The following is a 12,108-nucleotide window of genomic DNA, read 5'->3' on the forward strand; positions in this document are numbered from 1 at the left end:
TGATGCATCTTGTTGCAATACATCCTCCTGTACATGCTTTTTGCACTTTTTAAACAATTATTGTACATTCTTTCTTTTACCACTTCGATTTTTTGGGTTGTGGGCATACTAATGCATTTTGAACAATTTTTCAATAAAGGATTCTTTCCTCACATAAATTTGAACTATACTGAGTTCCGCAATTATTTCCGGGATAGGAAATCTTCCATATTCGACCATTTCGGTAAATCAGAGTGAGATTCAAGAGATTGTTCACACAGAGTCAGAGTTTCAACCGGAAGCTTACTTGAACATTAAAAAACTAATATTGGATCCCAATCATTTACACTGAATTTCTAAGAAATCGCTCTTTTTTAACTGGATCCTTTTTATACCTTCACTATTTTCTGACATTCCTGGCGCAGTTTCGAACAAAAGTTTTATTTGATTATCGCTTTGTTTCATTACGCTTTTTAAAGCATTAATGATAAAGTCGGACAATGGAAAATCTATACACAATTCTACTAGCTTCTCCCTTTGTTTTATTTTTTAAGTGGTATAGTTTTTACGCTGATGTTAGTCGAGGGTGGTTCCCATATATGGCCATCAACATGTCCCTGAATGTAGGTAATTCTTTGTAACCTCCATCGGAGTCTTTTGAATCACGTAGTGACCCGTTGATGCACACCTCGGGACAAATCAAATTCAGTAGTTGGTGAATACATGGCCGAACTATGAAAAAGAGATTGATTTGTAGGGTCTTCGTGACCTGAATTCACAGATTGGTTTCTTCTCTTTTTCAAAATTTCCATTAGATTGTCTTTTGTTGATTGATATTGGATTCAAAGTATTTCTTAGCCCGTATTTTATAAACTTTCCCAATTATTTATTATTGGCAAAATACACGCTCTAGAAGACGCTACGTTTATTTTATTAATTTTTTATTTTAGCTTATTTTAATATTGTCGATCGAAACGATCTTCATCTTTCCAAATTTGGTATTGAACTCTCGATAAAAGCGACTTTAAAGTCGAGCTCTATGACATTTGTATCAATATCCTTGTAATACATTAGGTCGAACCTCGAAAAATTAAAAAAAGGAAGAAATAAGTTAAAATTAATTCATAGCATTAAACTAAAATTGCCTTAAATGAAACAGGAAAAATAATATAAATAAATTTTTAATACATAAGTAAGTTCTAATTGGATGTTTTTTTGCAATTTGGATTCGATTTCTCGAAGGCGATACTTCTCATAATATTGTTATGGCGGAGAATTTGATGTAGCTCTCTATTTTTATCGAATGGAATCCTTTAACTTAGAAGCCAGTACACGGTCCATATCTAAGTATTTAATGTTAGAGTGTCTTCTTCCAGCTAGACCTTTGGGTTGCACCGTCACTGCTTCCACGGAAGATTTCATTGGTATTAAATTGTATATTGCTTCTTCTGTTGGCGATAATATCTGCTCCTTGTTAGGTACACCTCCAGTCAATTTTTTGCATTTTAAATTCGAAGAAGCCATTTGTCTTACATTTTGGTCTGGTCCGCCCAATCCTACATACAAATATAAAGAATTACTATTATTATATAAACAATTACTAGGTTTTTAACTTTCAAAGTAAAACCTCTGGCTGAAAAATAGGATCAGGTATTTTGAAACACTATAAATCGCCCGTTACGTGAATATGTATTGACATTTTTATTTAATTCTATTTAGTCGAGTCATCATTTATATTAACAAGTAACAGAGCAGTAAGTTCGGCCTGGTAGAACTTTGAATACCCTCCACCATTAGGAATTAGGACATTTTCAAAAAATAAAATCCATTGAAAATTCTGTTAAAATCTGTGAAGGTGCCGATATATGGGGGATAAACGATATAGTGGACCTATATAGACAAAATTATGTCTAGGGATAAAATACTCACAAATAACTCCTTGCATAGAATTTAAGGCAATTCCGTTTAAAAATGTGGCAAAAATCATCAAAATACCGAATATCGGGGGGCACCGTTATATGGGGGATATACGATATCGTGGACCTATATAGACAATTCTCTTTCAGGGGGTGAAGTTCCCACAAAGATCTCAACGTGTGGATTTTCAGACTATTTTATTAGAAATGTGACTAAAATCATCAGAATACAGAATATCGGGGGTACCGTTATATGGGGGCTATACGATATCGTGGACCTATATAGATAATTCTCAGCCAAGGGATAAAGTACACAAAAAGAACTCCTTGTGTGAATTTTTATACAATTCCATTGTAAAATGTGGCTACAATAATCAAAATACCGGATATCGGGGGTACCGTTATATGGGCGCTATACGATATCGTGGACCGACATGGACCATCTTCGAACTTGACCTGCTTGCAGACAAAAGAGAGATCTGGGCAAAATTTTAGCTTTCTATCTTAATTCATTTAGCCTGTAGCGTGATTACAACAGACGGACGGACGGACAGACGGGCGGACAAAGCTAAATCGTCTTAGAATTTTACGCTGATCAAGAATATATATACTTTGTTTGGTCTAAAATGATTATTTCGATGAGTTACAAACGGAATGACGAACTTAATATACCCTCCATGTATGGTGGAGGGTATAAAAATTGTGTCAATTATGTAAGCCAGATCTGTGAATTATTATGCTTTAAAAACTATGCATTAAAGACTAAAACTACGAGCCGGCAACGCGGAACGGGCGCGTTGCTGGCCCATAGTATTAGCGTGTAATGTATATTTTTAAATGGTTAGCTTCTCTCTTTAAAAACCTAAACAAAGTTGGCTTGCAAGTATCGTCAATCTACAAATTTGGCGGTGTTCATGCTTATTGCTGTTTTTCTTGTTTTGTGGTTTATTGTTGTTTTCGTTTCAACTTATTTATTTAGAATGCACAATACATATTAGGTGAGTTTGGTTACTTTTCCTGCAGGAATTGTCCAGCAAAATCTTTCTGAGAGAGTAAGGTAGTTTTATTCTCTTTTGCAAGGAAATTGCGAAAAGTAAACAGATGGTATTACTGCAGAAGCTTGCAACTAATCAGCTGATTTGTCAAATCAAACCAAATTGTCCCCCATTAAAAGAATTAAATGAAAGGAACAACCACCAATTTCACAAGTTTTATAAATAAAAAGGAAATTGACAATAAAAGGAAGATAGATTTGATCTGTTCCGCGGAATCCTTTAAACCTGTTACTAATGGCAGTTGTCTAAATATGTTGTAAATAATCTTTTACTTTCTTATTACATATTAATATTTATGTTTTTCAAATTTGTAAAGTTGTTCTCCAAAAACAATTAGCCTTGCTAATTCCAAAACAATATTTTCAAATTAACATCACAAAAAGAAGTAAATAAACAATAGAAAACATCTGATTGAATGTCGATGAATGAGAAGAAGAAGAGTTGAAAGAGATTGCAAGAAGAAATTTGTCCAGCAAGAATTTGCAAACTCTCACTGAAAGAACTGTCAAAATTTCTCTCTTAAACCGCTCTCTTTTGCAGAGCAAACCCGGACTGCTGGCTCATTGTATTAGCGTGTAATGCATATTTTTAAGAACCTAATATAAGTTGTAAATGGTTAGCTTTTCTCTTTAAAAAAGCCTAAACTTTAATAAACAATGTTGGCTTGCAATTATCGTCAATCTACAAATTTGGCGGTGTTCATGCTTATTTCTGTTTTCCTTGTTTTGTGGTTTATTGTTGTATTCGTTTCAACTTATTTATTTAGAGTGCACAATACATATTTATGGTGAATGAAGGACATGTTGCATATACGCATGTATATATGTTTTCAATTTGTTGGAGTTTTCGTCGTCAGAATCGATAATAATTTCTAAATTGAATTTAACTATCTTAAATAAGGTGTCATCGGTTTATAAAAGTTATTGATCCTATAATGTATGTTAAAGAGTACAAATCTTTGTCGATTAAATTATGCACGTGATCCTCTCAGTACTCCATCCGCTATTACGATAGAGCTCACCAAATTTAATATGTGTCTTTCAGACTTAGCAAATATTATTCTTAGGATTATTGATGTTACAGACGATATATATTTGTTCTCATTTAGATATAGCCCTCATATAATATTATCTCCTTATATTCGTCGACTAAATGTGCTCCAATGTGGCATTTTATGATTTAAGTACACTTAAGTGTAGTCCTTTAATACTGATTTCCCATATAACCTGCCGATTTTGTGCAAAATCCTATGTCAGTTAATCTATATCCGTCTGTGTATGTGGCCGTTCGTTAAAATCGCAATAAAAGCGAAATATTTAGGTTAATTTTTGATCATTTATACAATATTCCTAGGAAGTTAGAAGATATACGTTTCGTTTCGGCATAATAATGCCGCTAAACATTCATCCTTTTGTATGGTTTTGTTATAATTTCTACCGACTTAACTGTAATTTGACATTTAAAGTTCTCAGTATTGTGAAAGCAATACCGGCAATAACTGTTTACTACTTAATTTTCTATTGTTTCCCAATATGCATAGCCCCAATTTGAAAGTACATTGGGGTTTTAAATGTTTTGATGCTTTGAGAAGTATTTTGAAATCAAAATTGTATAGAATATATGCAAAATTTCTCCTTTTTTGCAAAAACGATTTTCAATTCCAAAAGGCATTCTGAAACAATGCTATACAAAATTCCTTATCAAAATAGAAAATCCAAGTTTTTCACTTCCGCGCTTTTCTATAGGCTTTTCTCAAATTTTTCATTCATGAAAACGTTTCCACTATAATTACAAAAAACCAAAAGAAAATTTGAGTCAATTCGACCAAACAGTTCTCAACATACGTGTTACTATTTTTTTTTTAAATTTTATACATATAAATTTAAAGAAGTATGTGTGGCTAGTTCCTCTGACCCCAAACAGATACCTAGGCTTGGAGGGAGAGTCAAGAGTAGGTCATATACTACTTCATATACTACTTCAGATACTACTTCATATACTACTACTTCCATATATATATGGAACGAATATCTTCATTATTTTGACAAATATTAGGATTTTAGGTGAATCCAAAAAATGGGCGTAAAAGTAGACGTCATCACTTTTTCTTTGCATAAAAACCAAAATCCGTCCAGCCGTTCTTAGCTTATTCGATTACCAACGAACAACAATTGATATATATATTAAAAAGTAGTCGTGGTCAGTTCCTCTGCCCCAAATAAATTGTACTTAGGGTTGGATGGGAAGTCTACAGTACCTTGTGTAATAATTTTCAAACCGACATCTTAATTATTCTGGCAAATATAAGCATTTTAGATAAATCGAAATAGTGCTCATAAAAGTAGGCAAGGCCAATATTTTTTTCTTTAAAAACCTAATTCGGGGTATGACGAACCTTTGTACAAAAAAAAAATAATGCAAATCGGTCCGTCCTTTCCCAACTGATTCCATTACAAACGAACAACAAATGATTTTTATATATATAGAAGATAGATTACTAGAACTGCGTTGGCATTTTTGTTCGGGATACCGTACTTATTTTATTTTTTGCAAAATAAATAGGGCACCGTCGACGAAGGGGTTTTTGTTGTAACAGAAAAAACAAATTACATTGTAATGATATTTTGTTCAGGTTAATAGGAGAAAAATGTTTATAATCAATTCAATTCATTGGTTCATCTTCTATTGATTTTACTATCTCCTAACACGGGTAAAAAAGGGTTGTCATAGAAGTTATTTTAAAAACCAAGGGAACTGAGGATGATTGGTGGGTCTTTTGAAAAAAATGGCATTCCCTGCCTTGCCTACAGGTAATCATTTCCATCTTTCTTCACTAATAATCAAACGTTGTTTTTATAAAAACATCAATTATGGGATTAAACAAAAATACCAACAAAATTCTATTAATAAACTAGGCACAGTCGACGAAGGCTTTTTTGTAACAGACAATACCAATTTGCATGGCTGTACTATCTCATTCAGTTAAACGAAGGCATAACAAGTGGAGAGAGATACCACCGAACTTTCAATCCCCCCACCTTAAGGTAAAGGAAACATTTTTATATAAAAGTATCTGGCGTGTTTTACTTTAAACTTTATATATCAGTAAGACCGTTTGCATAATGTAGTTAAATTTATCAAAAAACATAAAGTGAGCGAGACCGTTATATGGGGCCATACCAAAACGGGAACCTCTATAGGCAAATTTATACTTCAAGGCTGGTCATTTATCAAATCTTCTAAAATACCAAAATTTAAACAATTATGTGGGTAAATGTGATTAGGAATTGTCAAAATACCGAATATCGGTGGGTATAGTTATATGTGCGCTTAGGAAAACGTGGAATTAAATATTCAATGTTTTGCCACCGAGCTAGAACCCATTATAAACTGCAAATGCAATATTTTTTATCAACCCACTGAATATCGGGAGGTACCGTTATATGTGGTCTATACCAAAACGTAGACCTACACATACAATGTTTCGCCACCGGAACTAGAACCCATTATGACCTACAAATACCAATTTTTAGACAAATCCGTGGGGAAAAAAGTGGCAAAAATCATCAAAATACCGAATATAGGGAGATACCGTTATATGTGGGCTATTCGAAAACGTGGACCTATACATGCGATGTTCCGCCTGTGAAACCATTATGACCTACATATACCAATTTTTAGACAAATTCGTGGAAAATGTGTGGCGAAAATCATAAAAATATTGAATATCGGGAGGTTATATGGCGGCAACACCAAAACGATATATCTCATTTTCAATACCAACCATCCTAGACACAATACAAGTTGTACTGCCAAATTTTGAAGGTGTACGTCAAATAATGTGGGCTGTATCGTGATTTCAACAGACAGACAGACGGACATAGTTAAATCAACTTAAAATTGTATACCGATTACAAATATATACTTCATGGGGTCTGCGATGAATATTTAGGGATGTTGGCAACGGAATGACAAGTTAATATACCCTCCTTTCCAAGGTGGATGGTATAAAAATGTTTATAAGCGCGGTTGTAAAATTTAGAAGAAATGCCGAAAGAATTGAACTTTTATTCAATTCTTTGGTTCCTCTTTTATTAAGCTTACGATGTCTTCACTTGGGTAAAAAAAGGTTTTGTCATAGGAGTTTTTTAAATGACTGCTGGGAAGAACTGATGAGGATTAGTGGCTCTTTCTGAAATCATGGTATTCCCTGCATTGCGTCCTGTTAAACATTATCACCTTTCTTCGCTAGTAAACAAACGTTGTTTTTTATATAAGCCTAAATATTTTGCCACAACAAAATAAAAAAGTAATATTATTTTCTATTTTAATTTATTTGGTGGTCCCATAGAGTTTTGTTCGTTTTCTGCTTTGGCCCAAAAACGGGTTGTTTCTGTCAACGAAACCAAATGTTGAATTTGCTTCTTAGTAGTGGTTTTTGACCTAAGAATTTGGAATAATTTGAATAGTTTTTATTTATAATTGAAAATAAATATTTAATTTTTTTTAAAACTCCCTAATATAAAAGTGTTTTTTTTTTCTGGAGGAAATTACATATTCTAACGCCTTTGTGTTATCTACTTTTCTTCTCTTTATCGGTTTAAAAGGTATGGATATTTTCGATCCGTAAAAGCAATTCATTCAAATGAAAATGGGAGAGATTCCTTCCTGGTTAAGAGCTATTCGCTACCTTTCTATTAACATATTGTTTGCCTGTTACTGAACTAAATAATTGTATTGTTTATTTTAAGTAGGCCGATAACCTTAATAAAGAAACACATCGATTCGTTTCACATTACATGGGTTATTGGCTGAAGTATTTTTTTTTATAAATAACAACCAAAAATAAATATTTTTGGTAGATTGCAGGAAATTGTAAGCCTATCAAGATTACACAAATCAAGAGTTATGTGCATCTACTTTTCCTTTACATTAATAAACATTTTTGGTGAATACGACGTGGCCTTGAAAAGAATCAAACTCATTGATAAATTTCAAATTTCCCCCCACCAGGGGTAAGGAATTTGAAACATTTTTTAGTGAACGGAAGAAACTACTTCCGTAAAAAAGCAGCAAATTTCAAGAGCCAGAATCATGTGGAGCACTCAATCTTAACAGTTGTGTATCACAAATTTAGTATGGACCTACCTGCAATAATAGACCAACAATAAGCAGCAATATCCGAGTTGAGGAAGGCGAATACAAACATAAAAAAGGCTTCATTGGAAAGAAGAACGGTTGAGTTCTACAACAGAAAGTTGGAGGAGATGGAAGCACTCAGCGCGGACATCGATCGCAATGAAAACAAAATTCGAGCAGATCCCATATCATCACTAACGAGTACCAAGTCATTGGAGAAGAATACAGAGCTGCAATCGACAACATCGAGGTGGATATCAAAAGGAACAAAGAACAAATGCCTCAGAAACCGCTTCCCGCCTCAAGTGATGGAGTACAGAATTATTCCAGCCAGTCTTCTGCAACCAGCAGTGCGGCTGCGTTAGTGACACGTCAGAGGGGTCTAATGCAGTCAATTCAAACTTTAATAAGGGGCGGCCATTGATAAATTGAAGACATCCACTTTAAAAGTTTCGAGAATTTTGGTGACCTAACGTTAAAATTCAAGGAAAAAATATCGACACTAACATTGTTCGATTGTACATCATCTCACCAGAGATTAGACGGGAACTTGGCAACTCAAGGTAATCTTGCAAAAATTACAATCAATGGGGATTATTTGATGTGACAAACATTTGTGGTATCTCAAGGCCAACATGAATGGGGAAGCCGAAAAACTCATAAGGCGCCTCGAGTTGACTGGGGCGAATTACGACATTGCACTATATGGTCAATGACAAGTTTTTGAGGCAACAAATCACAAGGACGAGGTAGAACTTCCAAATTTTGTTTTTAGATGCTATTTATGATGAGAACATCTGCAGAATTTTTTTTGAATCAGCAAGAATATAGATATAGCTCCCACATATAACCTTCATCCGATTGGAGATTTGTGCCCCTCGGAGTCGTAGTATGAACTCTATAACAGCGATATTTGGTACGAGGTATCATATACAGCTTAGAAATACTTTTGACAAATTTGATCGATATCGGTTCAGATTTACATATAGCTCCCATCTATATTCCCATCATTTTTATACCCTCCGCCATAGTATAGAGGTTATATTAAATTTGTCATTCCGTTTGTAACACCTCGTAATATAATTTTTAGACCCCACAAAGTATATAATATTGATCAGCATCAAATTCTATGTCGATTTAGCGATCTCCGTCCGTCTGTGGAAATCACCCTATCTTCCGAACGAAATAAAGTAGATTGATAAAATTTTACTCAAATGTATATTATATATGCAGGACTTTTGGTATTATAAATGGACCAAGTTTTGATATAGCCCCCATATAACTGTACCTTCCGATATTCGGTATTTTGTTGATTTTAGCGACATTATACACCGGAATTGTTTCAAATTTGTTATTTGATGTTCGTAATGGATGCTACAGCCTAAAACAGAAAATTGTCTGTGCAGGTCCACGTCTTCGTATAGCCCCCAAACAACGGTACCTCCCCATATTCGGTATTTTGATGATTTTAGCGACATTATTCACCCGAATTGTTTCAAATTTGGTATTTGAAGTTCGAAATGAATACTACAGCCTATGACTGAAAATTGTCTGTGCAGGTCCACGTCTTCGTATAGCCCCCATATAACGTTTCCTTTAGATATTCGGTATTTTGATGATTTTAGCGACATTATTCACCCGAATTGTTTCAAATTTGGTATTTGAAGATCGTAATGGATATTACAGCCTAAGACAGAAAATTGTCTTCGCAGGTCAACGTCTTCGTATGGCCCCATATAACGGTACCTCCAGAGATTCTGTATTTTGATGATTTTAGCTACATAATTCATCGATTTTTTCAAGTTTCCCATTTGAATATTGTAATATCTTGGGCAAAAGTTACCCATGCAGGTCCACGTCGTCTTATAGACCCTAATAAAATAGCTACATTCGGTATTTTTAAGATTTTAACAGAATTTTTAACGGATTTTATCGTTTATTTAAAGTTTGTGGCAGCGTTGTTACATTCCCCAATGTGGCGGCGCTAGAATGAACCATCCGACTTGCTCGCGGGCTCAGGGTCTCGGTTCTCAACCGTCCATTTCTAACACCTCAGGGCAAACATAAAAAAATTACAAATAAGGAAATTTTGATGTCTTTATTCCCACATTCGCCCGCCATTCCATGGTCTCCAAATTTCCATATTTCAATTTACTGGAAACCCCACAAGACACACACACTCATCTCACCACCTTACCTCAAGGGAAACCCCCTCATACAAACAGATCACCACATATTTATTTTACTAATCAAACATTAAAAACATTTATTGATACAAAGAGTTTCTTAAAACTAATTTTGTTTCTGTTTTGTCTAATATTTCTCTCTTTTTATGAAATATCTAACACCAGTTTAGCGAGAAAAGTACTATGATTTTTTTTTCAAGAACTCTTCCTAAAAAGGTTACTATAGAATATATTGCTTTTTATTCACGCAATTTCACTACCAAAGGACTACCTTAAGAGAGCTTACTTAAGATGGTTATTCCTGGGCCAAGGTGACCAATTATTTAACCCAAACTTCTCTAGAAAACTTTTGGTGGAATCGTGAAACAAATTGTAATTAAATCCTGGCGTTAAAAATCCTCACAGTCGAGTTCACTTAAACTCTAGGACATTCATAAAGACAACACAATTTCAATACGAAATATATAGAATTTTGTTTTAAGGTTAAATTTCTATTTTTGGTTGACAATTACATCCTAATTGATGCCTCTTCTCAAATTTTTAAACATATGAATTTTCTTTTTTTCAGGAAACCGCCGTCACACCCTAAGGGTTACCTTGTGCTCCACCTTGAATATGCGGCAACTGGTATTACCTACACATACATTTCCCCAATCTAATACACGGGTATTGCAGTAACTGTCAATTTGTGGGAAAGGCTGACACTACCGGCACTTCTATTCGTTTCTTAGTTTCAAGGATGAGGCAACAAAACAACGAACATTGCTGAGGATAATTCGCAAGGGACGATGTGCGTAATACCAAATTCATAACGTGGGGAACTCCCACACCCTGGATTCTCCAAGCCGGGCATGGATTCCCTGATAGAAACATTCCAATACCCCTCGAAGTTCCATGAAAAACGGTAAATTTCATATTGCGTTAGTAGTATCTCATTTACATAAATGCATACATTGTAGTTCACACATACTACGCTGTTCGTATTTACGACAACGAACCATGTCCATAGTAATAAACGCGTACATCTCTTCCTTCTGTACCTTCGGCTTTTTGATGATTTTAGCGACGTTATTCATCGATTTTTTCAAGTTTTCCATTTGAATATTGTAATATCTTGGGACAAAAGTTACCCATGCAGGTCCATGTCATCGTATAGACCCTAATATAATAGCTACATTCGGCATTTTTAAGATTTTAACAGAATTTTTAATGGATTTTATCGTTTATTCAAAGTTCGGCCCGGCCGAACCTACAGCTTTTTTATTTGTTTTTTTTTTTTATAGATACATCAACAATGCTATATTTGTCTAATTAGGTTGTACCTTGGATATTACGATAAAATTCCGCCAAATTTAAAATCTGCCATATATAGACCAAATCAATTCCTTTATAGCCATAGCTCTCATACCGGGTGAGATGAAAAAACTGAAACCAACTTCATACTGCTGTGATTTCTAAGCCACTCGTCCGACAGCTGTTAAAATTATACCAGTGACAGCTCATTTTAATATTGTTTTAACTGGAAAACCACAAGTGGCTATCGTTAGAGCACTACAGCATTTAAATGTAAATAAATCTTTTGTGTCTCGTACCATCGTTCGTTACCGTGATACTGGTAGCGTTGTTACATTCCCCGATGTGGCGGCGCTAGAATGAACCATCCGACTTGCTCGCGGGTTCAGGGTCTCGGTTCTCAACCATCCATGTCTAACACCTCAGAGCGAACATATTTATTTATTTTTTTTAAATGAGAACAACAAACGACACGAAAAAATTAAAAACAAATGAACTGCTTTGATAAGGGAATATAGATATCTTTATTCCCACATTCGC

The 12,108-nt window shown here is 34.5% G+C and overlaps 1 protein-coding gene and 1 long non-coding RNA gene across 4 annotated transcripts in view; one reads left to right on the forward strand and one right to left on the reverse strand.

Moving 5' to 3' along the window:
• The window catches only part of LOC101898381 (uncharacterized), a 101,758-nt gene that overhangs the window by 81,540 nt on the left and 8,110 nt on the right, over nucleotides 1-12,108 (forward strand). For all 3 annotated transcript variants that reach the window (XR_009343474.1, XR_009343476.1, XR_009343475.1), the window contains exon 3: nucleotides 10,844-11,179. The gene's annotated coding sequence lies outside the window, so the exon portion shown is untranslated. The remainder of the gene's footprint in view (nucleotides 1-10,843; nucleotides 11,180-12,108) is intronic.
• Nucleotides 890-7,407, reverse strand: LOC105261845 (uncharacterized). Its single transcript, XR_891548.3, has 2 exons — nucleotides 1,607-7,407; nucleotides 890-1,535 (listed from the first exon to the last, which is right to left on the reverse strand). It is a non-coding gene; the product is annotated as an uncharacterized LOC105261845 (long non-coding RNA).

The sequence above is a fragment of the Musca domestica genome, unplaced genomic scaffold (assembly GCF_030504385.1).
Source record: "Musca domestica strain aabys unplaced genomic scaffold, Musca_domestica.polishedcontigs.V.1.1 5, whole genome shotgun sequence".
NCBI classification, from domain to species: domain Eukaryota; kingdom Metazoa; phylum Arthropoda; class Insecta; order Diptera; family Muscidae; genus Musca; species Musca domestica.